Below are 27,352 nucleotides of genomic sequence, written 5' to 3' on the forward strand. Positions count from 1 at the left end.
ATATTTGTTCATGTAAATTGATCAAATAATAATTTTTAATAACATAAAACATTTTATTTCATTCAAATACTATATAATAATTTTGTATGTATTAAAACGATTGGCTCATTTAAATTAAATATTATACTATATTATATTCAAATATAAAATATACATTATGATAGATATTATTTCTATGAGTTATTTTTTTCTTTTAAGTATGTTTTATCATTATAATTTTCATTTTAATGAGTCGACAAAAATATTTAATCAAAACAGTAATAATTATATTTGTTGTAAATTATACATAATATGTTCTCGAAATATACTGAAACGAAATTCCAACACGTTTACTACGCGGAAATTAATCAAAAAGTTTTAGTTTTGCTCGCCGCCATGAAACGACGCTATTGGTGGGTAAACGAGTGAAGGGTATACTGCACACATATATAATAATAGTTTGGTATATACCTAACTTAACCATACCGCACTGCACGTAAACACACATTCTCACACTATAGGTATATATACATATATATGTAATACTAATAGGTGTATACATACTTTGCAGCACACGTACACAATACACGAGGACAAACGTGCGTTCGTGTGTGTGTGTGCGTCTGGCACGTTATTGTAGTGTTAGTGGTGATGGGTGAGGGTGTGGGGTTGAAAGTCCTGAGAGTGAAGCGAAACAGATTAGGAAAATGGCTTCCCTCTTGGTATGGGCCACGTACGAAAGGAGGAGGACATTTGCGGACGGCAGACGAAGGGGGAGAGGGCCGAAGGATTTTGTTGTTCCTTTTTCGGACATGACCAACTTCGCCATCACACCGGACACCGCCGCCAACGCTGCCACCACCCCTTTTAGAACGCGATAAAACCTTCGGGGTCCTTTTGTGTTCAGCAATGATATCGATCGCTCACCCCCACCCCACACATGTATACGTATACAACAGCACATGCGACGCATTAGGGCCAAGATAAGTTCCTAAGATTATTTCCATTGTAACGCGACGATACGACCTTATATATTATAAAATGTAATTTATGTTATAGCTACCGCGTGTGGTATAATAAACGGATAACGCACCCTTGCAGTCTTATTACTACAAAACTATTTAATATTATACATTAAAATTATGTTCACTAGTTAAGATTAAAACAGTGAAGTATACTCGATTTGATATGACCATCCGTAAATTAATTTTAATTAATAATACATGGTATTATCATAATTTTTTTTACGCATTCTAACATATATTTTTAACAGTTAGTTCAATGTCTTAATAGCAAGTATATTATTGTACTCATTAATCATTATGTAATAACGAATGTAAATAAGAATCATTCACCTCCTAAATATGCTCGCCGTGACAGTAGAGAGTTACTTATTGATTATTATTTATCAAGTTATTATTAAAGTCGGGTATTGTATAATGTTAATATAATTATTAAATTATATTGACTGTAGATTAATTACAATATTTTTTTTTTTTTTGTTTGTAGTCTATTAATAATAATACATTTAGTATTTAAGTATTTTTTTTTTAAATAAAAATTATTTTAAATATACAAAACACGAAATGTAAATAAAAAATACATAAAAGTGAAAAATGCAGTGCAACATCAAATTATTTTTGTTATACATCCATTTTGTTCAATAGGATTATAGGTTAAAGCACTGGTCTGTTTTTGAGGTTCGAAAATTTGATGACAAATATTTTGCATTTATTATAAATTAATGATTTTATTTGCACTTAAATTGTATTTATTTACTATTAATTGTAGTAATATAATTTTATTTTCATCGTATCTCGAATGTATTTAATTAAATACATATTTTGATAATCTACTATAAAATTCATAGTATTAATTTTAAAAATATAAAATGTTCAATTTTAATTTAATGTATTTGGTGCACTAGGCATAATATCAAATATTTTATATTATCATTTATTATGTATAACGTATTATGTTCAATAATGATAATTTTATACTCATTCAGTCAATCTACTTCATTCACAACTGTAATACATTTATGAATGAAAAAACACTATTGTTAATTAACTAAATCTATCAAAAATGTGTACCTATAATGATTTAAGAACACTTAAAAATATATTTCTTTCATATTTATTTAATCACGGAGAGTCAATAGAATGCGCGTTATCTAGGACCATTTGACGCTAGACAATTTATTATTATTATTTTAGTTTTCTATTAACTATATGTAGGACTGCAGTCGTTTTGTTGACCATTCGATATTCGGGGGATTGTATTCCGATAACAAAGGTATTATATAGTATTCATGTAAAATCCACTAAACTTTTGATAATATTGTTTATTTATCTCGACGCTCATTATAAATTCGAAAATTTTAAACCCAACTCGGTACAGTCGAGTAGGTTTTATACAGCTTGTTTATAATATATATGCACATATGGTATTATAATGAGAGATGCTAGTAATTATAGGTATTTTTATATTATATAACAGCGTAGGTACGTATTAAAGCGGAAAATTAATTTTTGACACATATAGGTACAATAGTCAATAATATTATATTATATTTATTTTGGAATTCATAAATATACATAATTTTAGTAAGTTAAAATAATTACAACTTTGCAACAATTTTTTTAAGTGTATGTGAATAGATATTTTATGTATTAGATATACATAATGTACGATGTATAATTCTATGATAGATGGAACATGATATCTTACATCGATTTTCCTACCTAAGAAGTAAGAATGTATAAATATATACACACATACACAAATTGAGTCAATAAAAACACATTTCGTGATTAAGAGATGTGTTTTAGCGTTAAATACATTTTCAGCTGTTCATTCATTTCATTGCCTGTATATAAGTATATAATACTAACATCATTTAGAATATAGACAAACGTGGGTAAAATTTCTATTGTCCGGAGAACGAAAAAAAGGTCTTAATTTTATATTGCCTATGATGGATTTTTAATTAGTTATAGAAAATATTATCTATAATAACATGAGAAAAATCCAAAAAAATAACTATTTTGATAACGTTAACTAAAATAGCGTAATAATCGAAATACAACGGCTAAATGTTTAAATTACATTATAAATTATTTTATGTGTATATTTTATTTATTCCGAAAAAAGTTCATTAAGCATTTTTTCCTTGGGTTTATTTATTTTTTATAATTTCCCGGATAATTTAGTAACTAGATTAGTATCCACTTAACAACAATAATAAAATACTATTAATAATTATATGGTATTATTAAATGTATTTACAACTGCTGAATAGCCACACAATCCAAAATATTTAATCGGAGGAGAAAACATCAATTAATTTACCTACATAAATTATCAAGGTAATCATAAGATATGTTACTCTGACGACAAAGGTGATAACCAAAGGTTTTATATTTTTAGAAAGTTATAAGTACCAATATCAGATCACCAGGTAGGTTAGGTGTCGTTATATTAATTTTCTTGTTACAACCAGGCGACTAGGGCACAACGTTGTAAGATTATTTTTGATGTTGTTGTACATTATTGCAACTTCAAGGGTGATTCGTTGGTATATTTTATTACTCTAACTGTATGCATTTAATATGTAATATTTGATTTGTATTAAATTTATTTACCTACTAAATTATATCTAAACATCTCTAACATAATATATGGCGGCTGGGCCGTATGACGTGAATCGAATAAATACTAAATAGTGATGCGCGGGATAAAGCAGTTGATATACTACTGCATTGTATAAATAATTTATACTATGTACGTTTGTAAACGTGGTGACGGAGAAAATATATATAATATATTAATTTGAACGTAGGACTGACGGAGAGACACGCACCGGGAGAGAAAACGTATAGGCACGTTTACGTGCAGTAGTATGTGGAGACGCGCAGATATAGCGAACCTCATTAATCTGACGTCGGGGCTGAGAGAAAGGTCGACATGGCGGAGCGGGAAAAGGGCGCCGTGCAGTTAAGTTGACGAGTTCTCTCATTTTGTTGACGCCCGTCCGCTCTCGGCTAGTAGTAACGGCGGCGGGAAAATGAAAGGAAAGCAATTTAAGAGTTTTAACCCTTCCGTGCGCGCGCGCTTGCCTGCAGCAAGGTCCTTTGGCCGTTTTCCGCGCCTCCCACCGTCTACAGCACCCGGGCAGGCGGGTCGGCGGGGTTCCCCAGGAGAATTTCATTAGTACTGCAGGACCCGAAAAAGGCCCGCAAACGTCGGACCGTCGCGCGTTATAATATGTACGCGACGTGTTGGCGCGCGCTTGTGCGTGCGGGTGGACGGACGGACCGATTCCACCCGACCTTAAATACATACGGTCATCCATCACTTCTTCCCTCGCACCGACAAACCCTTTAAATTCATGAACCTTCGCAAAAAATCCTTTGCGTCTCGGCCCCGTGCGCGTCCACGCTCTCCTGCACGCGCGTACACGCACCCCTTCCGCAATTGGCACCCGCGAACTACACGAAAGTGTCTAGATCTTTCGCGAGCAACGTATAATATATAGGTGCACGATTAATCTGCCGGAAACGGGTGATCTGTTTGATAATATATCAGTATTTAGCAGTGCCTACACTGCTCCTACGAAACGCACATCACTGCAATGTATTTTATATATTATACTACTTTTACAACTCGAGGCGATCGGTTTTTCTCCCGGTTTAATTAAAACACAGACACTACTCCGACACATCTGGTCAGCTAGGTATTAATGCATATATATATATACAGAGAGATTCACCAACTATGCTCTATTTTGTTCTTCAATAAAGCAGTCTGATTTAGTGATTTTGAATTTTCAAATATATCTACGTTAAGTTCATACTTTCAAATTCTTGTGATATTTGTACTAGCAGTATACTGTGGAGAGACAAACTTCTGTTTTTTAAAGAGAACCCTCTCTTTTCTAATATTACTTGTTTAACGGATCATTTTTCTGAAAATGTTGCTGTATCAAAATCAAAATTCGAACGAACAGTTTTTGATTTAATTAAGGATAAAAGATTCATGTTTATAAATTTGGAATGTACGGAGCTTATGGTGAATTAATAATTTTAGTAATTAATATTAAGCTATAAACATTTATAATTGGTCAAAATAATCAATACATAATAAATTCTAGATCCACTATTATATTTAATTTAAATTTAATAAAACCATTTTAAAGGACTATTATCCTTATTGCTATATACATTTTGATACTTGAGAAACTACTCGTTTGAATTTTAAATTAGGTATATTAACTTTTAAAAAAATTATTTTCTTAATAAATTTACAGGGTTCTTATTTAATATACAGAAGCTTGTATCATTATACGATACTCGTTAACTATAACAAAACAATTAAAATATGGTATCTATAAGTATTTTTAAGAATTCTGAAAACCAGAATTGGAATAAATTCATTATTAAATGAAACAATTAAAATAATCACGTTCGTTGAATATTTTTGTAAATACTATCAGTGACGGCGTGGATTTATCCATTTTTTTTTTCATCTTATAGTTAAACGTAGTTAGAATAAACAATATACGTAGACACATGCACATATAATTCGGCGAGTACAAATTAATAATTATACGCGAACATCAACAATATAGTTTTATTCCTTATTATTTATAACTAATAATACATTGAGCCATGTCGTACGCCATATCACCTATCGTTTCACAGCTCTCTTGCACTTTCCAACTATTTCGTGGCGAAAATATTCTTTGGATTTTACGTATTCTAATTTTTTTTTTTTTATATATATATATATATATGTGAATTCTTTGGTTTAAAGTTTACTGTATACATTTTTTGTTGTACAATATTTTCTGCAAAATGATAAGTATAGATTTATTATAATTCATTAGGTATCATAAAGATATAGTAGTAATATATAAACAAGGAACTATAAACGAAATGTTTTGATTTAAATGTAAATTTAAGAAATCACAAGGAGATACGTTATACTCCCGTTCATTTTGTATTTTATAATGACTAGATATTTGATGTTATACCATCGTAAAATCATATAATAAATAATTATTGGTATCTACAGTTTTTTTTTTTTTTTTAAAATTACTTTTCAATTTAAACTATTTTGTATAATAAATTGTATTGAATGAAGCATAGTAGACTAAATAATCTTTTTTGCTTTGTATTTTTGACTAAGTGACCTAAATATTTATAACTATTTTTAATAATGTTACTCCTGCTAAAAGTCAAATTGTATCAGTTTCGGATCAAAGTGATTCGATATACTATATACGCATATTATTATAATTTATAATGATGTTATCCTTTACGTTGTAAATACATTTATATAAAATTAATTTGTAAATAACATGGCTCTAAAATCCAAAGTATTTTAACTAACTAGAATAGTGCCATCCCAAATCAATTATTATGTATATAATATGTAATATACACATGTATATATTATTGTATTAAAGTTATTCACTATAATACCTAGGTACCTTATATTTAATTTAAACTAATATCATTAATATTATGACCAAAAGTTCCATAGCTTAACACGTATAATATTTGCCGATAACAAGACTTTAATCTTTTAAAACATTCATGATTATTTGAATTTGAAATAATTTTGAACATAAAAAATGTGTTTGTTGAACGTAAATGGAAGATGAATACAGGGTCAAAAACGGGTTTTTATATCGACTCTCAACTAACGACTAGATAATAAGTATAATAACGTGATTTAATATAATAATCTATGTTTGATCACTGCAAAATATTTTCTCTCATCATAATATTTTTCTAATAAATAATTCGTCTACTTTTAAATTACACGATACAGGACTGTCAATTTATATTCTAATCGAGATCAATTTTCCTTTTATTTATTCAGACTGAGACTCGTTGGTGTTTTCTCATCTTACATCAATGCTTCTGGTCATTACTAGGCTTTTTATTTTTACGATTGTCTTTAATTTTTTCTTACTAATCGTACAAAGTATAAGTATGTTAATAGTTAATACTGATTACCTATATATGTAAAAACACTAGAAACTATATTTTTCTTGATATTGGGGATTTTTGCCCTCGATTATTTATCTAATAAATATACAATAGTTGTACATATAAATGTATTAAAATGTATGTATAATATATGTGTGTGTACTATACATGACGTTTTATGCAATAACTGAAGTGGGTCAAAGTGGTGTGCGATGGCAATTGGCAGTAATTTAGTTTATTCCTATCTACATTTTGAGTTTTTACATACACTCAAATACCTATACAGTTGTTATCGGTATTATTGTATACTGTTAACTGTTGTCTATCTTAGTTATTAGTGAATACATACTCGTGAATCAATATTGTATTTGTGAGCAATATACAATGTTAAAATATAAATCAAAGTTGTCAATAGCTTAATGATAATACTAATAAAGTATGAGAATGTGTAGATTATGTAGTGATGTATCTACATTTTGTAAAATATTTCTTCATTCGAAAACCAATAATAATAATTAACGAAAAGAGGAAATTCTGTCAATATCAATATGTATAAAGAAAACGACAGTCGTCAATCTATTTAATTTTTGAATTTTAAGTTCTATTAATTTTGGATCAACGAACCGTCACTAATGGATTTTACAATATATACGTTTGGACGTGTTATTTAATTTTCCCCTCGGTTTTGAGCTTTACGTCGACTATGTGTAAATATATGTGAAATTTTAATAATTAAAAGTGACAAAATCCCGTCGGCGGACATCGTTACACCTGACAAAACAAATTACTACTCCGATAGTTTTTCTTCTTTTTTTTGTTTTTATTTTTTTTAATGAACAATTAATTTTTTTATTTCGTCTTTTTTTTGTGCGTTCGTGTGCTCGTGTTTTGAGAACAAAAGTGTCGAAAAAACTTTGACTCTGACGACGAGTGAGTTGAAAAAGTTTGCCCTATTTAATTCGACACCCACCCAACCTTACGCAGGGGTGCAAAAAAACCACACTCATATATTTAGAACAATATATATATATATATATTATGATACATATATATAAACACAGGAGAGTATGCTCGGGGTAGGAAAAAAGGACAACAGAAAAAAAACGGGGTTAAAAAACCTAAGTACCACGAGTAGTTAATTAAGTGTTGATTTTAACACCTTTCACGGACGCTTTTATCATTCTGTTGGCAATTTAGATGGTACCGTAATTTTTTTCCATCGTTAAATCGCCATGTCAAACATCAAAGAATGTATTTATATATTATTAATGAATCACAATAATTTTTAAATAAAACATTTAAATCGATTGGACATTATTACGATAACAATTAAAAACAGTGAAAATACTGTAGTGTGGTATATTTTTTTTTTATTTTTTTTTTTTTTACCAACAATAAATCCAATTTTAATAACAGTTTTAGTTACTTGTTGTCTGATCAAGTGTGTTATAATTGTATTTATTTATTTCAGCATCAAATCAATGATGATAATAATAATATAATATGACTAATATGAGCAATCAATTAATTAAAATTAAAAACAAATCTTATTGAATAGCCGCCATTATCAATCGAAGTCGATTGTACAACGTGAACCACATATTATGGATAATATTATCACGAGTTAAACGCTTCGCAACAGTTTAATCATTGAATTTGATTTTTATTTTAATAAAATACAATAAATTATTAAATGATAATAATAATAATAATAATAATCATTGTAAACTCATTTTTACTAAATTTGAAAGAATATTACATTTCAAGTTAAAGTAATATTATCATAAAAATTATTTAATTTTTTGGTTGAATAAATTAAAGATTTTATAAAGGTATATCAATATAGGTATATTATGTACTTTTATTGATATTTGTACGATATATATTTTATTAAAAAAACATTGTTAGGTATTAAATATAATATGAATTTTTGCATTAGTTTGGAAAATATTTTGTTGGGAAAAAGTAGCTAGGCTCTGATATATGGATTTAATTTTTACATGTTAATTTTATTGAATCTTATTTTTCTATGTTTATTTTATATTCACTTTCTTAATCCCGCATTTAAATATTATATTAAGATACGGTTGGGTATACGTCGTAGTAAAATCAATCATAATCTACAATTTTCCGGAATCAAAATTATAAATTATTAATTAAAAATAAAACATTGATTTGTTATAGAACCATATTATAATTAATAACACGTTGTATAACTGTCGACCATGAGCTTTTTTTTATTAACTTGTTTTCACCAGAAATTACTTCGGTATAATAGTATATTATTTCTTATAATATTCCAAAGTATTGCGCATGTCATAGACAATATTTAATTATATCATAAACTTTTTAAATGTTTAAAAAATAATAATTGTTGAGTCATGTATGATATCGCAATACAACTGATACTATAATATACGGTGAGCGGGTTAAGTTTGTGGTGAATTACGTTTAAAACATGACTGTGGAATATTATATTATATACCATAGCTTTTAACGCGTGCTTGCATTAAACGTATAAAGGCCCGTCTAGTTGTTTCAAATGTCACGACGATAAAATATTGTATGAAACAAAATACCCGTTTGTTTCGATAGTGTTTTATAATATATTTTATATTTTTTTTATTATACGAGAACTCTGCGGTTTTTATCGTCGCCGTCGAAATAATATTTGTGTGGTATGGCTATTGAGATAGTTGTAGATGATGAGGCGAATATTCACTGTATGAAATTATATTTTAATTCTTATTTGAATATAGTTATATTGCTTTTTGGATTTTCATTTCTGAATTTTTCATAGTTCAATATTTATGTCACCGAATGCGTTGAAAATATGTTATAGCCGTTATAGGTATTGCAGCAATTGAAACGATAATATATATATATATATATTAATCATCCCAAAATAAAAAAGTAAACTGTTAATTTTGTGATGTTAACCATTCAGTACTTAGTGATACGAAATATAATGTACCTTTTTTATACTGAAAAACCCTTGGCGATTGAGATAAAGAGTTGAAACGAATGACAGTACTTATATTCGAATATATAAGAATATTTTTTTTGAATTTCTTAGAGCATAATAATATTTTATTTTCTTTCAACGCGCCTGTATATTATATACATACAGTTTACTTCGAGGTCATACAAATCCTTACTCTATAGTTATATAGATATACCTAACGAAGGCGATTCAACAGTATATCATAATATAATAATATGACGTGTACATCAGTGAATAGTTTAATATTTCAATATTTGTATGTGCATAGTACAGGTATGCATAGTACCTGTACTATATATTGTTGTTATAATATTACAGTGTATACTTTGCAACCGAGACGCGCAGTCCGCAAACGAAGGTTTCTCCGCGTGAGTAATATTATATTATTCGTATTGGGTATAGCGGCGTACGTGATGCGGTCTTATATATGTTTATAATATCACATTATATCGTCTATATATACACACACATATATATATATATATATAGGTACTAACATCGTTAAATCGTTGCGCGCATTGTTGAAAACCCGTCGATCGTCCCTCGTTCACTCGCGCGTGTGTATATATATATATATATAACGTAATATATAAATTCCGGCAGGGTCTTCTCCACCACCGCGCGTACGTATATGCAACGTACATAATATTATACTTATATACATACGCGAGCGCGCAAACGACGACCCACCCTCTCGAGCCTGACCCCTGTCTTTGGCCTCCCCCACCACACGCACACATACATAAGTATATACACGCGTTACATATATGCGCGCACACTAAGTCGCCGTTAATATCTATGACCCGCCTATATGTACACACAAACACGCACACACACACACACACACAGTCTATATATGTATAAGCTCTCCGCCCCGACCGTCGTCGTATCGTCGTCGTCGTCGTCGTCGTCGTGTTTTATGCAAAGTGTTTACCGACGAAACGGGGCCGCCGACGGTTCGCCAAAGTAATTTCGACCGTCCGCCGCAAAAGCCTTCTGACCCCCACCTCCCCCTACCCCCTTTCAACCATTCTTCGCGCACCCGCTACTGCTAACCGTACTCGAGGGGTCCGTGGTGTATATTGTATTATATATATATAGTCGTTTCTCCTTCCCGCGTTTTCCTTCGCCTTCCTTCCTTTCTCTCCTTTTCACCTCCACTGCCACCGCCGTCGCCGCCGCCGTACAAGACGCGATCAATACGACAGACACACGTCGTCGACGTCGCAATGGTATATAATACATGTGTATATGTATCATATAAGATATTTTTCTCCTTTTTCATTCGACTGCGAAATTTCAACTTACAACTGGTTTCATAAACATAATTCTCACTTCTCCAATACTTACTAAACGTGTGTCGTTTTTAAGAGAATATTATTTATATTTTGTATAAAGAAAAAAATTCTTTATACAAAATATAAATACTTCGAAAATCATAAATTATCATAATTATTTATCGACAGATTGTATACCACGTCAAAATCGAAATATATTATAGTATAATGTTGAGTATAATAAATATAAAAATCGAGTATTATATATTATATAATACTCATTTGTCCCAATAGTTTATATTGAATAAAAATACAATAATGTTACGATAAATACATAACTATTCAACCATTTATCTTGATTTTATTTGTAATTTAATTGTTAAAATTAAATATTTTGAAAAACAAATAGTTATAGGTTATGTTTCAATAATATGTCTCGTATAGACATTGATTAATGATAAATCGTTTCTTTTTTTTAAAACTAAATTATTATTTTACAAATAGTATATTGTATTCATTATTCAAATAGGTATTCTATATTATTATTTTTTACCAACATAATAATAAACACTTTTACTGATATCATTTATTATATTTAAAATCGTAAAATATGCATATTGTCAATATATAAATATCAAATTACTCATGACTTATAATATTATTAAGAAATTAACAATAATATAATAAGTAAAATAGAGTTTGATTTTAAATTTAATTGTCGCTCAAACTTAACTAGATTCTAAAATTAATTTTTTATAAGATCCTATTTTATTTTATTTTCAGAAAAATACCCAACATTTCAAAAATATATTATGTTTAAAAATGATGTACAGTTCTATTATTCGTTGACCTATATAAATTCTATGTTCAGTAACAGTTTCTTAAAAAATAACACAGTTTACTCGTATAAATTATGCCATACTGCCAATACCTACCTATAAACATCAATATAGATAATTGAATGATATTAATAAGAGCTAAAACCGACGTTTAGATCCTTACTTCATAATAAGAATTCATTTAGCAGTTATTATTTTGATTTTTAATTTATCAAATATCAATATCGATTCTCGCCAATCGAATATTAGCTCAAATATAAGGACTGTGATCAGTCTTATTTCTTTAAAAGCAAGTAATAACTTGTTATGAATGTATTATCTATATAGTATATTCTATACTCATGACAGTTTTAAGTATAATGTTACTTCGTTCCTAAAAATTAATACTGTCTATTTAATCTATGTTTATTGTCTCAAAATTACTATTTGTATTATTTATTTTTGTTTTATTTTATTTTAGTCTTAATTATAACCAATGTAGTATGTCTATTATTGCGTTATATTTTTACAATATGGTTAAAACACTGTTGGAAAACGAATTATAAATGAATTAATTAACAAAAATATAACTCAAAAAATAAATTATATACATTTAATAATTTCATTTTTATAGCTATTATGTTGAAGTTCGTTTTTTAATTGTGATGCTTACGTTAATCTAATCATTAGGTACAATGTAAATATTTTTTTTTTATTCACTTCTTTCAAATCGAATTTAAGTCTAATAAAAATATATAGAAATAAAGTCAGATGTTTTGTATAGTTAGATTTTTTAAGTTCTGATCGAATAAAATTAGACTAATAAAATATCACTTTTGGATTCTAATAAAAAATAAACTTTAAAATATTTTATCCTTTAAGAAGCAGTTTTGAAAGTTTGAAATATATTATTCATATTCATTAGTATATTCATTTAAACTCTTTTGTTTGAATGATCTATATTTTAACTCTAATCGTAAGATTGTGAACTCAATGTAATTGATATTATATTATTATTGTTTTATTCTACAGCTTTTTTTAAAAGTTAAAATAATAACTATTATTAATTATACGGAACACTAACGATAAGTCTATATTTTTATGACAGTCGTTTTAAATTTACACAACTCCACGACTTGCTTATAAAAATTGTACTACGTCAGCCCTCTCGTGGAGAAATAAAAAATATTTATTTTTTTTTCATAAGTACGCTGTGTTACGCTTTGCTTTTTGTTTTATGAATTACAGCGATAAAACAAAGGGAGCAATAATTTTAATTGATGTTTTATTTTTAATTCTTCGTATATTTATCTACAACACTCACACAATATAAAATAATATGTAGGTGTATTATAATATAGTGCTCATTATACATATATTGCAGTACATAAGTGCTGTTTAAATAAATTATGTATAATAGGTATCCGACACTAAACAAAAATTTAAGGTGATTTATTATCTCAATATACATAATATGAATACTTTGGTATTAATTAAAAATAATTAAAACCTCAAGATTCCCCTAAATGTCTATCATTTATATAACATAATAATTAATGACATATTTAATGTGTATATATATAATATTAATGTGTTTTTAAAATAATCTGTGTAGAAATCAGTATATTATGATATTAATGTAAACATGATTACATTGATATAATTATACATACGAGTATACGAGAATTAATAACTAAATATAATATTACGTTTTTATAAGAGTAGATTAGTATACCGATTTTGTAAAAAAACATTTGCATGTAAAAATAAAGTATAATATCATTTATATTTTAATTACTGATTTGTTATCATCACTTTTTACAATATATCAATATACCTATACTACATAATAACACATATTATGTCTGTTGTCCATACAATATGGTAAAAAAACAATACATAACGTTGGACTCGTTGTATTACCTATATCTATTATATAATTTGAAAGGAATTATATTTACATATGAGTTATACTGTAAATATACAATTTACCTACCGTACGACTAACGAGAAATATTATATATACAATGTTATGTGTTCACTGTTCACCCACTCCTTTTCTTCCAAGCACATGTGACGGAATATACGGTTGTATTATTATTATTGTTGTGTTTATATAAATAATAACAATTATTGCACTACGAACAACAAATATTTTGCTGATTTCATATCGTTGTATAAATTTCGTTGTTGAAACTCATGCCGTTATTCGGATTAATAAGGAACGCAACCGCTGGCAGTGGTTGCGGCGGCTGAAACAAAGGGCAAATTCATGAATAATTCTCGAAGCTGTTTCGATGGAATGTATATATATATATGAATACGTCCAAAATACTACACGATATTATCACAATCTATAGGTATACGAATATATATATATATATATATACACTGTGGTTGAATAATAATAAAATAGTAAGAGCAGTCATAATATATTATATATAAAATACAACCCAACCATTGCTAAACTAACTCAAAACGGGCGAGCGATGTTAGTGAAAGGACCAAAGGATCAGGTAGTTTTTTCTAGCTGTATATACAAATTGTCTAAGCAAATTCATTATCGTATATAATATATAACAATGAACAATACGTATCTATGGTAGTTAAATACAATTTTAAGTATCGATATAATCGTTTGGGTACAGGATGTGATATACATAATAATACATCACACGTTTGATAATTTCTGCAATTAGGTATTACATGTATTGTATACCTTTGTGAAAAAATAAAGGTCGATGGTTGTCATCTCCAGTCCACCTTTCTCTTCATGGACATAGTGTGAATACGCGGGACAGTCCTCAATAATTGTGTGAGAAAGTCTCCCACGCTCACATTAGGTAAACATTATAACATTATAATATATACATCATACAAAATAGACTTGTTAACACATAATATTATTATATTATATGATATAAAGTGAGTGTAACTTCAGCCGTCACGGGACCGGCTTTGTATTCCGTACTAATAAATATATAGACAATATTTTCTACATATATACTGTTTTAAGCTGTATCCGTGTAAATATATATTATATACTCACAGGATCGGAGTGCTCGCGAATTCGCTAGTCCTCTCCAATTTGTTGTCGTCCGTCAAAAGCTCTCGAATTCAAACAACAGCCAAGGATATATTATATAGGTACCTACTATGTGGAGGACAGAGGTAGTACACATATATATGGACATATAATACTATTACCTATAATGTATAATGTATATAACTAAATTTACTTATTCGTGAAGTAATACTATATTATTATTATTATTATTATAAACCCTTGTCGAAACGCGTTTAGCGTTTTCGGACCGTTTGAAATTGTGTTCAAAAATGTGTGCTATGATATACCTATATATTATATATAATATACCTGAAATTATATTATAATGCGTCATTAATATTTTACAGGTTTCTTATTAAATTTCTAAGTCCTCCAAATCTTAATTTCCTGATTCCAATTAAAAACACCAACATATAGATTATAGATGTTATAATATCATTGCACATAACCGATAAGAGTAGATAAATATTTCTACATATATACCTATGATAAATAAATATAATAAATATTATAGACTAGCCGGGATCAAATATAATATATCAAATCTTATAAAATAAAATACAGCAATATAATACTTACTGACTGTATCAAATAAGCATAAAATATATTTATAGTATGATACATAAATTATACCTAAAAAACTTGACTACACATGTATTATGTGTGAAAGTAAAATATGCTTGTTAATTATTTTTAATTTATTTATTTTTAACCCACGTTTTAACATGTTGCTCATTGGTTGCCGTTATGCGAATAATATATAAGGGCCAGATTAACGTATTATAATATAAATAGGCAGTACTTATAGAAAATTTCAAATAGAGTGCCACATTTTTAGAGGCATCAATTTTATATTCGTATATATAAATTATAGTTTTTATACTTCATAATTATCTTAAAAGATAAAAAATTTATTCTTACATATATATTTACTTTTTAGTATAATATATATACAGGTATAATATGCTATATACTTCTACCTCTAGGTAATGTTTACTGGTATATGAATTACACATATGTGTTGTAGCAATGTGATAGATGGGCGTTTTAGTATATTTTATATTATGTTAACGCGTTCAAATAAAATAAAAATAATATGGGAGGTGCGTAATATTAAGGTGCCAGATCGCAGATATAGAATCATGCCTTTAAGCGTATTTGTCTTTAATCCAATCCTGAATATTGGCATATTGTTATGCCTACCTATAATATGATATAATTATTTTTTAGCTGCAGTATACCAACACAGTTATATTTTTTCAAAGATAAAATGTCTTATTATATATTTTATTCCGATAAATTATTATACAATTTACAGCCCGCGCATTTATCAATAGAATTGAATTAACATTTAACGTATTATATTATATACCAATTTGCCAATTTGGTATCATATATATATATATACTTATATAATGCATTTATGCATATAAATATTTACTTAAACATATATGTATGTATAATATTGTTGAATTATTCTTACGAAATAACACTGTAATATTGAGCTATGAAATATATCAATAATTGTCAATAAACTTAGGTAGGTATACCTACGTACTATATATGTACAAATAATTTATGATTTTAATTTTTATAAACTCAATAATAGGTAATAGCCCAGTATTTTTTTTTTTTAATCCAATTGATTTATATATTCAACTTTTAAAATGTCAACATTTTATATCATAATACATATATAGGTAGAATATAGGTAGATAATAAAAAGCAACGATATTAACAAAGAGAAATATATCTCAGTTAACATACTTTCAATTAGCCTTTTTTTTAAGTACTACTAACTAATACGAAGTGTTTTTGTTATTTATCATACTAATACGATAATCTCATTTTAAAGTATAATATTCATACATTTTTTGAATACCGTAAATTATTATTATACATATAATCATATTATTTATATTTCGTGTTTATAGTGTTGTACTGCAATACTATTATGTTCAAAAACTACCTATTATTAATTATATTGAATAAAAAATATCTTTTTTTAATCCAAAATTGCAGAGTAAAATGTAATTACATTTTTAAAATAATTAAAAATAAGATTATTCTAAAAATGTTTGGTTAAAATATTATAACATATATATTATAATAAAGGCTAAAAATGACCGAAACACAATTTCTTTGTACCTATACCTAATGTTTATGACCAAAGTGAACATAAAAGGTTCTCATTTAAATTATAAAACGTATACCTACAGTCTCAAATTCATAAATAAGGTAAATATTTGACCATCAAATATAATACGTTTGAATTCAAGAATACTAGTGAAATTATTTCAGCGTAATAAAGTCAAAACATATTGCGTTATACAGGCACTTTCGTGTTTAATAGAAAATTAAATTGTTGCGTGGTATACACATATTATTAAATAAGGTCCAAAAAGTAATGTTATCGCCGGAAATGTATATAATAATAATATTATTATTATAATGTACGTCATGTATAATAACTTCATATGTAAAAAAAGAATTTCACACTCACGTTAATTTATTCATGATGTTATATAGGTAGGTACTAATAGGCAAGTAAATGAACTCGATATGATGCAGAACATAATGCAATTGATTTATTATTTAATTCATTTTACAGAACACAATATATATGTATAACCATGTAGGCATATTATATGTTTATAAAAATTGATGCAGATGTGAATCATAGCAGCAGGCATTAAATGGATATAGACGTACACAACAAGTAATAATAATACAAAATATAGTACCAAAAACTTAAGAAAGTGCAAAAATACGAATCTATAATATTAAGCCTAACACCAACAAAATTTAATGTATAATATATTATGTAAAAATATATTGATGAGGTTTGCATCAGTAGGTACCTAAATCGTATATGTATTATAATATATTTCTAAATTATATTATTATATTTTTTTTTTACATTAAATATATATACAATAGGTGTAAATATAGAGTATAATTAATAAATAATAATATTTATAGGTTTTATTTGGCGAGGATATAACAATCTCATTTCAGCGTTTATACGCTGAAATTACATTTAAATACGTCATATAAATAATATATTATTATTATTATATATATTCCAGATGTTATCCCTGCCATATGTAGTCCCTAACTACAGATGTGTAATTTTAGGTAGCTTACATTTTGGTTATACCTACATAATATATTGTTACATACAATATAATCTATTTAATTATCTATGAATAAGAATTGAATTTGAAGGAGTGAATTAGTTACATTTACCTATAGCTGCAGGTTTTAAAAATGCATTATAATTTATAAGTATTTAAAGTTTAGATGATCGGAGATATTAACCAACATTTTTTGGAGTATTACTACTATGCTACTCTACTCCAATTAACTATAAACTTGAAATATTTATAATATAAGTTATAATTAATCAATTTATCGTTTGAAATTCAATTTTTATAAATATCAAAATATTATAATTAGGAATATGTATAATTAAAAATGTACATACAGTCTTTCAAAAACGTTAAAATCATTTATAATACAATATAATCAATTATTATGATTAGTTAAGGACCATGTTTACATTTATTTAGATTTTTATATTAATTCTAATAAAGTTACTTATGTTAAGGTACTAATTTATCTTTATTAAAAGAGAATCAATCTTTTTACAGTCAATTGTTAGGCTGTGGATAACTTTTTTTCAGGTTTTATAACGCATTTGAATCAAAGTTTGAATATGTAGTTTCTGAGTAACTAGAATGTATAGAATATACTAAAGATAGTAGTATTATAGTCCTTATGAAAATATAAAATATATGCATCTAATAATGATTATTATATTCATAGTTTTTATAAAATTTAAAATGTTCATAGATTACTTTAATCAATATAACTATATTCGACTTCCAATTTATCATTATATATAGTTATCATCGATATACTAACTTTTATATCCATTATGATGAGTCGATAAATCTATAACGTTACATTATCCTTAATGCAAACTGTTATAAATAACTCTCGTAAAAATTCTACTTGTTTAAATTCATCAACATTTTCAAAAGTCATCTAATTAACAATTTTTAGAGTAAAAGGTCGATTTTCTTTTGAAAAAAGTGTAATTTGTATACGCTTAGACCACAGGACTACATTTTTAATGAAATACGGTATAAGAAAATCTTTGAACATTTAAAAATATGGTTCTTTATTACCTAGTATAATTTAAAAATTTTCAAAAATCAGAATGAATTTGAACAAATTAACTAGTAAAGATAAAAATGGTGGGGAGCATGGTTGCAAGTGATTCGTCCTATACACGTAATAGTATTATATATATATTATACATAGTAAAGGTAGAGGCTAGTAATGTTAATAATATACGTCAAAGGTGGTGCGTATGTATGTGACATATAATATTATAATATAATATGTGAGGCGGATAGGTACACTGCAATAATATTTAAACAGAGTGCCGCGCCATCGCGTGTGTATCGGACCATAAGACGCGGACGGACAAGAGTGCGCGAAAAGGACGACCGGCGCCGGCGGCGACGACGTATATTATAACGATATAGTAATATAGTAATATGCGCACATATAGACCGGCAAGGAATCAAAGAGCGAAGCGCTGGCGGACGGTTTTGAATCAATAGCCGCGCGCGCGCTACCCGCGCGGTCGTCGTCATCGTCGCCGACCCGGACCGGCCCGTCACCATTGGTGCCACCGCGGCGGCCGTCGTCGTCGTCGTCGTCGTCGTCGTCGTAGTCGGAGTCGCAGTCATCGTCGCCGCCGCCCGTCCGTCAGCGTCATCCACTGACGGACGGGCGGGCGACGGCTGTTCGAATACGCCAAAGAGATCAAAACGGCTCGAGCGGTGCGCGGACGGCACACACGAACGACCGGTCGCGGCTGGGTGGAGGTGCCGGCGGCTCGGGATTACGATATAAGCGGCGGCGCGGGTGGGGTGGGGGTAGGAGTGCGGTCTGCGCGCCTACCGCGCCACTACTCCACCGCCCGCGCGGCCACAGACTCCGCCGACGACTCAACTGCCTTCGCCGCCATGCCCGCGCGCGCCGTTCTCGAGAGTCGTTAAAACGGTTCGCCGACGCGCGCACCGCGGTAGGGGGGACGAGTGTAGCGGCGGTGGTGGCGGTGGCGGGCGGCTGAACAGTGCTAAAAACGCTTCGATTGTGGTTTCTGCGCAAAGGGTCACCTCGGTGGCGGTCGACGAGCGGAGTGCGCGAATGGCGGCGCGTGCGTGCCCGGCCGGCCGACGGCCATCTTTGATTTCTTCGCCCCCGCCGAGCCGAGGCCGCCGACACCGCGGCCGACCCGACCCGACTGCCGACGGCGGCGTTTTATTTCGTATTGGCCGACGCCCGGCGAGAAAAGTACATGTACCGTCCGAGTGTGTGTATGGAAAAAGTATATAAAATAAATATAAAAAAAAAAAAAAACGCGCACGGAAAAGGGCGAAAAAAATATTATATTTTCTACCACGAGTTTTTCCGACCTCGTGGGCGTGGCTTGAATACAGGAAAAAACTGTAAGCGGCCGATATATTATCATACAACATAATAATAATAATAATATACGCGCGCGTGGATTCCTGAAGTAAGAACGATTATTTTTTTCCTCGATTCATCTGGAAATGCACGTTTTTCGAGAGCGCGGAATATTAGATTTAATTCTTTCAACTAGACGATCACGATATCATTGACTACAATAATTATGATGTATGATATTATGTAAAGACAGACGAACATTAATAAATGTTGATATCTTCTGCAGTGGTTCTTTCTCAATAATTCGTCGGTTCGTTTCGATCAGCCACTGCAACTCGCACTGCATTAATAAATATCGCTTTTTGTTTTTGACGGTCCGATCGATTTATTTTTATTGGTCTCATTAAACCTTACGAATTAACACATCAAACACGATTTATAATAATTTTACCTAGGAAGTTTGCTATCATATATACACACATATATATAAAATATATTATACATACTTACGACGTGAACTCGGAGCGCGGACGATGCATTACTGATCGCCGCGAGACGTATAGGATTCTGCGATCACGAGTCTTTTGCGAGGGTGAATCTGTGAGGTCCGTATTATTCCTTTCTTTCATCTCCGCGCAACCGGTTCTGTGTGCAGTCCGCGCGTTCCCACACGCCGTTACGCGTATTTACCACTCTCGACGATCAGTTACAAAATATCAGTAACAATAACAATAATAATATTATTCATATTATTCCGCAAGATTCTGTATGCATTTCAAACCGAGTTGTGTACACTTATAATATACCTGCAGCAACTCGCCTCTCGGAACGTTTTCCCACGCAACCACAATTATATCAGAGTTTAGATGGTTTCGTTCAATGTTCAATGACTATGTTATAGTAGGTTTATACGTGTTGTATTCGTTATACATTTATATTACTCATATGTTTAACGAATAAAATGTATTTTGCTACGTAATGTGTTAATGCTATTTGCGATCATACTCATACAATAACATAATATTATGTTATTCATACTGGGTCTTAATACTCTTAATATATTTGCTGTGTATGCCTATATGGCTATATTGTAAATAATATTGTAACGGGTTCTATATATTTTTAAGCTATACTAGATTTTTCCAGAGGCATTTTATAAATATCGTATTTTTTGTCACCTAAGTAATGGTAAGTTGAAAGATATTCGTATATAACGTATAAACAACGAAATATAATATTAACAACTATGTTAAATTATATTTGTACTATTATGACATATTGTCAAGAAAATTATGTTACAGCGATGATCGTCTTAGTGAAATTCGAGTTTCATTCAATAAAATCTAGCAATAATATAATATATTATTTTGAAAAATATACCTATATTCCTTTGATAATATTACTTTTTTTGAGTAGATACCAGATACCTAGACATATTATAATTATGTATTAGCCGGTACATAGGTTTTAATGTTATGTGTATAGATATACTAATATATTATTAGTGGTATTGTTATTTACAATTCAAGTTAAATATCAGATTAATTTTGCACTATAAAATCCACGGATGCACGTTAAGTACCTACAATTTCAACTTAAATGGTAGCATATATTATATTATGCAATGGAAATAATAGATTATTACTTCACTTTAATCAAACCGTTTAATTTGAAACTAGATTGAAATCATATTATTATAATAGGTACGTATGCTGGTTATTGACTACTGTTACATTAAATGTACTATATACTTATTGAGTCTTTGTACGATCGTATGTTGGATTGAACCTATTTAGTATCACGCTCTTATGCAACAATTCATATATTATATGATTATATATTATAGCATTATTAAATAAGTTTATGTGTATTCATTATTGTAACGTCTAAAATATATGGGATGATTATACTTATGTATTGACGTTTAATATTATAAGTACCTCTAATATAATATACAGGTTTGAATATAATTCAATAGTTAAAATGTGTATAATTTATACCTATGGGTATATACATATATATCATTATTATTGCTTTACAGTTTACAGTTAATTGAAGTACATTATATTATTATATTTATTCTATGTATAGGTAATCTGCAGAATGAATTGAAAAAAATAAATAAAACCTATATTTTTCCGTTTAAACAAAAAAAATGGATTTTATAAATCAGACCATTTTAATTTGAAAACAAACATAATTAAAAAAAAAAAAAACCATTATTATGTTTTTTAATGTTTTATTAGTATATAGTTAATACCGATACATTCACAATAATTATAGGTACCAATATATATTATATAATGTTTATAGGTAAGTATATATAATGGTTTGGTTTCAGATAAATTAAAACTTTAAACTAAAATCTTCAAGAGTCTAGATGACTTCATTATTTTAAACATAATTATTCAAAATCAGGTTTAAAAAATATGTTATTAAATAACTATAGGGTTAATATATTTCTGATTATTTACTTTATTTCATAGTACTTGTAGTATTTGTCTATATTATCTTAATTCAATTTTATGGTAAAATATAACAGAATATTACAGAATTTTGGTGTCTGCTAAATATATATATTTACTAAAATATTGGTACCTAAATGTTTTTAAATTACATATACCTATATATTATGTGTATAATTCCCGAGAGTTCTCTCAGTACGGTGGAAGTCCACCGTATTGAAGGAAATAAAATTGCCATAAATACGTATATATATAGGTATATAGGTAACTTAAAATATATTTTATATATTATATATATATTTATATAGCCGTCCACTCGGTCGATATGTATTGTCTACCGATTTGGTTATAAACGGATTATATATACATATATATTATTATTATTGTATATGTATAATTAATATAAATAAACGCACGCTTAGACTATGCGCGATAGTCTATGTACCCATTATAATATATCATATATTCTACCTACTGTCCTAAAGTTTTCCATAACGTTTCATGGAAAACTTTTGCACGAGACAAACGCAAACTTTTCCCCTAATACGTGATATTCAGAGGCGCATCTGCAGTACACGCACATGGTCGTCGACTGCTGCAAAAACTAAAGCCGTTCCGTTTTTGCGATAGTCAGGCAAGGACTGTACATATATTATGTATAATATTATAGTAAGTAACTATCTATAAATATAAATAACCGTGTTGCGTAATCATGTACCACACTGCGGTAGTCACGAGTGCAGTATAACCGGTAATCATATAATATACATATTACACTATATTGTATAATATATTATGTATATACATAATACCCAAATATATGTAATTTTATTTTCTGTTATCGCCGTATAATATAGGTTTGTACCATTGTACCGCCACTTACATAATGTTTATTTGTACAATAATTCAGGCGACAGAATCAAAGAGTTGGGAATCGCGATCCTCCACCATCATCCCCCTCAACTATTCGAAGGGTATACACGCACATGCACGTGCGCTCAAAAGTAGCGTATTGATTTTCCCCGTGGAACCCAAGAAAACGGACACACTATTGTAATATTGTATGTCGTGCAGATTCGTGTCGTCGACAAATCATGTGACATATGTATCGTAGGCACGTACATAGAATAAGTTTTTTTTTATCAAAGGCGGTTTAACAGCTTAACATACGCACATATTTTATTATATTAGGTAAAAGAAAATACTTTCTTCCGGTTATTAAGGTTTGAACGAATTGATATGTTATTGTATTAAGTCGATTACTTTCTACACCCATGCCGCCTTTTATGGGATATAATATTAACTATCATATGTCGTAAACTTTTTAATTTGGTCTTTTTAAATAAAGGCAGATCGTATGATTTTTTTTGATTTTTATTTCACAAATGGCCAGTTTATATTCAGGCTTATTGCAGAAACCGATTATAGCTTAGGAAATTTGTAATAAATTATAAATTATAATAGATACACAAGTCAATTTTTCAAGTTTTTATTACAAATAGACATATATATGTATAGTTTTATATTATATAGGTATTCGAAAAATATAACTATTATTTTATATTACATCAGTGAATTATATATTTATATATTATTATTGTAATGAAGCATTAAAAAATATTTATTTTTAATTCAATTTAAATTTATTACTAATAATAAAAATAAATAATATACTTACCAGTATGCATTGTTATAATTATTATATTTAGATGACTGTTAGCCTTGTTGCAGCTTTATTTATACTTAGATAATCAATGCGTTATTCTTTAGGTTATATACGTAATATTTATTCCTAATACTTCGGTTCAGCATTATAATAATAAATTTAAATGAACAAAACGGGTTAAAGCCCAATAATACAGATAAGAAGCTAGAAATCTAAACAATATTAGGATTATTATGAATATATCATATTCAGAGATTGATATGATTATTAGGGGGGTTTTGGATTGGATAATCCCCCCCTCTTTCTAGTTCTATGTACATTTGTAATATATAATAAATACTTAATGAGTCTTATATTTTATCATAGTCATTAATATATTATTATAAATAAAAATGATTTTATAAAGGTACATAGTATTAAGTACTTAAGTATATAATATTATAATTAAATAATTACCTTGATACTTATCACGTAAAGATACCTACCATCTGTCTATTTATCAACGTGGGAAAAAATGGGTAATTTATGTGTATAAATGTATATTAAAAAAATTCACTCATCCTACCACAGAGACTTGTAAATAAGGACATCTGTGTCAAAAATATAAAAATTGTAATTTTGGTCCTTTATCTATAAACTATATTCTATATATTTTTTTTTAAATGTCTTGGTTTTAACTAATACAATAACTTGTACTTTTATTTGTGTTTGCGAGTCGTAACGGCATGTATTCACTATTTTGGTGGTCTCGTTGTGTAAATAATATTTTTATACACGTCACATAGTGTATGCTGGGAAATTCAAGAAGTCCATATCGACTATATCGTCAGTTACTTACGCGTATAATTTCTAGACTTTGCATTGCATCACAACTCCCAATTCATATGAAAATCCAGTTTTAGAATATTGGTTATTTTTCATAACAATCAGTCAACCTACGAGTTGACGACTTTTTAACCTTAACATAATATTATCATCTTATTTATCTTCCCAAAGTTTAAATCCGGCCATGACGAATTAATAGAAACCAAAATTCATAAGAAAAATAAACAAGTCAATATAAACAGGTACTGTTTGCCAATAATAAATAACAATTTATACAACTTATACATATTTTTTTATTTTACTATAAGATTTTAAATTGTTATTTGTTTTATATTATTTTAATATTTTTATTTAATTCTAACGTTATTGTTGTAGCAGAAATACGTTATTATTAGATACTCTTATCGTATTGTGCTTGTACGTTGGTCAATTATTGAAATATTGAATTGAACGAAAATTTGTTTACCTACGATAACGGTCGTAAGAAACTCTCTGAACCCGCCCATTTCATTTTTAGGAATAGAATATTCTAAATATACGGAACATTTTAAAGCTGTGGAAGTAGCGCTACCTAGTAACGCAGGGCCGCTTGCCTCCAGTTAAACGTTGTCCTCGAGAGCGGCATACCGCCAGCTATTCGACGTATGGTAAGAATAACAGTGTTCAATAACAGTATAATACGACCGTGATATGTCGTATTAAGTGATTTAAATACTTGATAATTTCGTTTAAAGTTTATGTTGCATAACTGTTTTGATCAATTTATAAGAACAATAATTTTATTTGAATTTATCATAATACTTTTTAAATATACATAATCATTTAATAATTATTATTAATCAGATATTATGTTACGCTTAAAGAGAAGTCTATACAAAACCCCTTTTTTTGTACACGGTACAATTATTATAATATATTTAACTAAAAAATATTTTACTTAATAGTTAATAGATTCAATTATTTATAAATATATTTTATGAATCATTAAATGCATTGAAAAGTATTCATATATTTTTAGACGTTTAACCGATATATATTTTTTTTTTTTTTTGACAATCAAAATAATTATAATCAATATTCATTTTTCAGCATATCAGCATATTACGATTATAATTTAAAAAAAAGTTATTTTGATTTTTATATACATTTTATATTATCGTATAAGAAATTTCTTAGTATACCGCATACTAATTAATTTTATTAAGATAACACTACAACACCGAATTTCTACAAGAAAAATGTATTCGCGTATTTCTAATAATAATATGCTGGATTGTCTCTATGGTTGTCCAATTTTATTACTAATGATTTTGGAAAGAGTAAGTTTTTCAACAACATAAATTTATAAACACGTATTTATTATTTAACTATGAAAATACATGATATTTTTTTTAATTACCTTTTTAACAATAAAAATTGAATAAATCAGAATTAAACATTCGTATCAAATAAATTAAATATCCTACCTATGAGGTACAAATTTGTTGATAATAAATTATTCGAAGTTGCACTAAAATTAATCTATTCATCAACCCATTCTTGAAATTATTTAATTTGTAATTTTCTTGGAATTCCACAAAATTAAATATCCTATCTATTATTTATTAAACATTAAAAAATATAGAAATGATTCTGTCTTAAAACGTATTTTAAACGCTTCATTAATATAAAAAACCCGTACCTATTTCATAAAGTTAATGTAAAATAAAAATAAACAATATACATGTATATTTTGTTATTATTTATATTATACATGTATCTTTAAA

This window comes from Rhopalosiphum maidis, chromosome 1, assembly GCF_003676215.2.
Source record: "Rhopalosiphum maidis isolate BTI-1 chromosome 1, ASM367621v3, whole genome shotgun sequence".
In the NCBI taxonomy this organism is placed as follows: Eukaryota; Metazoa; Arthropoda; class Insecta; order Hemiptera; family Aphididae; genus Rhopalosiphum; species Rhopalosiphum maidis.